Source organism: Phoca vitulina, unplaced genomic scaffold (genome assembly GCF_004348235.1).
Source record: "Phoca vitulina isolate PV1807 unplaced genomic scaffold, GSC_HSeal_1.0 scaffold25, whole genome shotgun sequence".
Classification (NCBI taxonomy): domain Eukaryota; kingdom Metazoa; phylum Chordata; class Mammalia; order Carnivora; family Phocidae; genus Phoca; species Phoca vitulina.
The window spans coordinates 26,855,376-26,861,040 of NW_022589728.1; the positions used below are offsets into that span (position 1 = coordinate 26,855,376).

General features: G+C 33.4%; 1 pseudogene; it reads right to left on the reverse strand.

The window, feature by feature from the left end:
• Positions 1-4,580: 4,580 nt before the first annotated feature.
• On the reverse strand, positions 4,581-5,216 carry LOC116642938 (annotated as a pseudogene).
• Between the last annotated feature and the right edge of the window lie 449 nt (positions 5,217-5,665).

The window sequence follows — 5,665 nt, forward strand, 5'->3', positions numbered from 1 at the left end:
ATTAATATCAGTCCTCTTTTGCATACACCAATTGCCTTGATATTACAAATAGAACACTGTGCTGTAGCTTTAGGTAAGGAGTAAATTAAGAACAGATGAATTCTTAATAACAGTCCTCTCTCACAAAATGCTCATGATTATAAAATAATATAAGTAAATAATTGCTGAGGATGTGAAAATATACAGGAGAAAACTCATCTTCAAATGTTTGAGTTTTCTGAAATTCCATTAATTTAAGTTCATCTGGGCCTGTGCATTTGCATGGGAATGCCCAAGAATCTAAAAAATGCATTGCAATATAGAAGAATTAAGCACTTGTCCATTTACAGATGAATATATATATAAATATATGTATGTATCTTTTAATATTAGAAATAAGATTAAAAATAAGCATTCAAAATCAACTGAATTTTAATTTTTAAATGGGTTATTAGTCATGAACATGTAAAATTACCTCTATTTTATACAAGTACAATGAACTACACAGTCAATAGGAAGTTTTGAGGGGTTTTTTTGTTTGTTACAGGAAGCCAAAAAAATGAAACTTATATATCAAATATTGCTAGTGGTTTTGTCATATCAGAACATTTTTTAAAAATGTATATTCACTCATATTGATTTCTTTTTCTCTTACTCATTAACATTTTCTATTTCTGTATAATATATATTTTTTCTATGCATTTAAAATAAATATATTCAAAATAAAACTTTGAGCATCATTCATATTTTGAGAATTTACTTCGACAATTTTTACAGGCACAAAAGAATAGAAATACAAGTTTTAAATTAAACAACTATTTTTCTTATCTCAAATCAAATAATTAATGATTCTAAAGTCTTTGAATGGATCTAAATGGTTTTTCATACTGGAAAACGTAAGCCTAGCCTTTAGTGAATAAATGGAACTAAAGTTATTAACAAATTAACTATAACTAAAATAAAACAAAATGATACAAACAAAAGGATGAGTGATATAAATATGAAAAAATTATATAATTCTAATTAACAGCCAGAATATGAATATCCTGTCTCTCAATTTTCTTTCAGTATAAGGGGGATATTAACCCTGATCATTGACCCAGTCAACATACTCATTACTAAAAAAGTTATAAATTAGGGCAATAACTTTGCAATTCAAACAAGTACCTCTTGGAACTACAGCATGGAGTAATAAAATTCATAATGGGGGTGAGGGTCTTCCAGAAAATTCAACTTTTCCTATTGCATGTTAATATGAAATAAAGCTATTTCTTTTAGAAAAGAAAAAAAATCACTTTTAAAAAAGAAGTCTTCATTTAAAAACAAAATCTTCCCTCCATACAGACAGTAACTTCATTGCTTTCACACTTAAAATTTAATGATCCTTAAAACATGGTTTATTATTATGTTCATTAAATAAGAATGATCACCATAGGAACAAAAGTGTGACCAGGTTACTTCATCACCATTCCCAAATAAATGTTACCTGCATAGTAACATATCTTTAGAAAACGAACATTCACATGAACACAACTAAATGTTTTATTAACTGAAGTTATACAATCCTTTTGGAAGTGACAATGATGATTCATTAGTTAAATATCTTTTTTTTTAATTTATTTTATGCTGCCATCTGGTCTTGAGCAAAACTTGCAAAGACTATACTTTAAAATTTTATTTTACCAACATTGTGAAAACCCTGCCAAGCTTTTTGTTTAAAGTATAAAGTGATTGTAAGTTTTCGTTTTTAGAATTCCTGAGGGACTACAAAAGGAAAAAAAAAATCTAAACCTTTTAGGCTTATAAAAAGTTGAAAGTTAGGCAGGACTTATATTTAGAGCAGACTCAGTTGAACAGTTTCAGGTTACTGCATGAGCTTAGTAGAATAACAAAATATTGCTACTGCAGAAATAAGTTACTCTGTCACTTGGGACCACCAGGAGAATCTACTTACATTTGAAAGAATTTCAAGGAAACAAAACCCAGAGTTGAAGCACAAACTGAACAAAATAAATAAATAAATAAACTGCTTCATGAAAAAGAAAGAAATAGGTGAGAGGAAATAATTTAACTACTCTGTTTTTATAATAAATATATACATGAAATGAAATATTTGTATAAAGTTCCCAAAATGTTTTTGTTTTTTTCAGTTCAAATAAAGCCTATTTTAAGCAGAGAGACACATAGTGGAATGAGCTAAATACTGGAGTTGAATTCCAACACCTTTAAAAAAAAATTAGGTGGTATTTGGTAAGCTTTTAAAAGCATCAAGTGTATTCATTATTAGATGCAATGTTTTGTTGAATAAATATTAAACCTGCTGTATAAATCAAGTATGAATAAAATGCTTGTACATTCAGTTATACATTACCCTTTAAAAATAATTTCAAAGCACAACATTTAAATTTTAAGGCTTTGCATTTAAAGTTCTGAAGTAGAACCAAAGATCATAAAGGTCGCATGTCCAACTTATTAATTTCTCAGTTTTTTTAAGAATCAAAGTGCACTTCCAGTGACCATAAGCTTTATTACTGAGTAAATGCTGTTTCAGTTTTGTGTACTGATACACTCATGTTTCGTGAAAGAAATATTTACAATTCTGTTTTCATATATTTATGGAGGAAGATTTCTGAGTTAAGGGCAAACATTTCAAATTGGAGTTAATAAAGGTATTTGAGTTATCATTCATGTGCAGGCATGCATATTTTTTCTTAATGTTATTACTTCTCTTTTGAGATAGCATTTTGACATTTGCATTCTGTTCTGTAACCATATTTTCAATAATCATTTTAGAGATTATTTCCAAGTTTAACCAGTTTCAATACCCACAATTAGTCCTTTAATATGATGGATTTTCCATTCATTAGTTCTTTATTTTCTTACTATGTCAATTGAATAAATGTGTTGGTTTGCCAGGACTGCTGTAACAAAGTACCACAAACTGGGTGTCTTAAAGAACAGAAATGTATTGCTTTATAGTTCTGGAGGTTAGGAGTTTGAGATTAAGGTGCTGGCTGGGTTGGTTTCTTCTGAGAGCTGTGAAGGATTGGTTTTGTGTCTTTCTCCCAACTTCTGGTTATCTGCGGACACTCTGGTATTCTTTGGTTTCTGATGTATTGCTCCAATCTATGCCCTCATTTTCATATGGTGTTCTCCCTGTATGTGTGTTTTGTGTCCAAATTTCCCCTTTTCATAAGGACCCCAGTCATATCAGATTAGGAGTCTGCACTACTCCACTATGACCTTGTCTTAATTAACTATGCCAGTGATGATACCATCCAAATAAGATCACATTCTCAGGTACTGGAGGTTAGGACTTTGACATATAATGAGGATGATGCAATTCATATTCATATATGGTAAGTATACTTTTAATAAAAAAAAAAAACTATTGGTAGAATAGTATGGGTAATATGGCCTTTCTAGTCCTTTCCCAGCTGAGAATGATTTTTAGTTCTTTCATATACAAAAAATAATTTTTCTGGTTATAACATTTTTGAATCAGCCTTTGGGCAAGAAAACATTAGGAAGATATTCCCATAATGATCTGGTTTTTAAGCCAGACTGGTTGTATTCACTTTGTGGACATTTTTTTTTCTTGCCCATATATTTGAAGACTTTTTTTCTTTATCATAGATATTATTTTTTAAATAAATTACCTGCCGAATAGTAAACCAATTTAATCTCCAAAATCTGATGGCATTAGTTAGGATGTTGGTTTTGCTATTGAGACAAATAGCCATAGTTCACAAGAGCTTAAACATTATGAAAGTTTACTGCTCATTTATTTTATTTGATTTTATTCATATAGAAATTTCTCTGTTTTTAAGGCTTTTCTCCATGAAGTCATCGGAAGCCCAGACTTAATCCACCTTGTTGCTAATCACCCTCAATATCTAGCTTCCATTTTCTGGTCTGAAAAGCTTATTCCAGTTTTTGCCATTTTATCACCATTCCAACTACAGAAAGAAGAAATAGAAAGACATGGTTATTCGTGTTAAGGGCACTGACTAGAAACTGTACATGTAACTTCTGCCCGTATGCTATGGAACAGAAGTTTAGACACATAACCACACTTAGCTGTAGATAATCTTGAGAAATATAGTCTCTCTATGGGGAGCCATTTGCTCAACTAACATTTTTTTCGACTGATATACAAGAAAATGCTTAAGTATTAGGGGCAAATAGTAGGCTTTGCTACAGCCTACACTTTACTGCTCTTAAATATCCATTTGCAACCTTTTTTTCATGCGCTGAATACACTTGCGTCTCTCACAGGGAGTCAACCTCAATGTTCTATCCAGTTTCTGTATCCTACTCAAAGTCTAGAATCTCTGGAAAATATGCAGTCCAACCTGTTAGGTCTGAATTTGGTTTATCATGGGCCAAGAACCTCTAAACTAAAAGAAAAATTATCTGTCTCCCTCCCCCCCTTCCCCACCTCCAACAAACAAACCCAATATGTAATAAAACAAGAACATACCAACAAGAAAACTTTCAGAGCTGTAGCAAAAAGATGCCTAATGGGCCTCAGCTGCTCCATGCATCTGGGGAGGCTGCCCTGGGGCAAAGTACAATTTCTCTGTTGGGGAGGTGGTGGGTCAGTAACGAAGAGCAATGGTTTCTGTGTTAATGTAGCAGACGTGCATCTTGTTTTTGATGTCTATCCACTGCAAGATCTTCAGGAAGTCATTGAAGGTGACTCCTTCTTACACTTGATCATGCTCCATCCGCCCCATGCAGATGCTGGCCACCACCACCATGGCCCCATCTGCAATGCAGTGAGCAAAATCCTTCTCCTTGTGGCAATTTCTCAAGACCTCTTTGGCCACATTTTCATATTATTCCAGGGTGATGTGGACATTGCATACGTGTAAAACAGAAATCTCAGCTTTTCTTTCTAGCATTGCTATACCTACCTGCTCTTTCTCCTTGGTTGTATGGACAGGTCAGAAGTATGACATGATGGGTCAGAAGTGCTCAAAGTTGATCTTGTGAGCCAGGCAGATAGACCTTTTGCCAAGGTTCCTGTTGCTCAAGAAGTCATGGTGGATTTTGGATAGAATCTGATTGAGTTCCAGGTCAGGGACTTTGTTGAGGTCCTCTTTAGGAATAGTGGGCTGGTCTCCATTTAGCTGCTTAAACCTCCACTTGAGCCACTAGATCTGGTCTAGTGAGAAGCCCGTATTGCCCACAAGCTCACTCACTTCCTCAGACTCAGAGTAGGCAGCAACCATGGTGCCATATGGAGGGGACCATGAGGAATGCATTGCTTACAGGGCCTGGGATGGTGTTGGCTCTGCAGAAGCTGGTCAGACCTTGGATCCAACATGGTGTGGACACCAGGGCCAGATGTGAGCTCAGGTCAAGCAGTTTAGGCAAGAAAAATATGTTATCCAAATCAGAAAGGAAAAAATAAAATGGTCACTATTTGCAGATGAGATGATATTTCATATATGAAGCCCTAAAGATTCTACCATACAACTAATAAAACTGTTAGAACTAATAAACAAATTCAGTAAAGTTGTAGGATGCAAAATCAATATAAAAATATGTTGTGCTTCTGTAATACTAATAATGAACTATGAGAAAGATAAATTAAAGAAAAAACAATTTGGTTTACAATTGTATCAAAAAGTATAAAAGATCTAGGAACAAACTTAACCAAGGAGGCAAAAACCTGTGC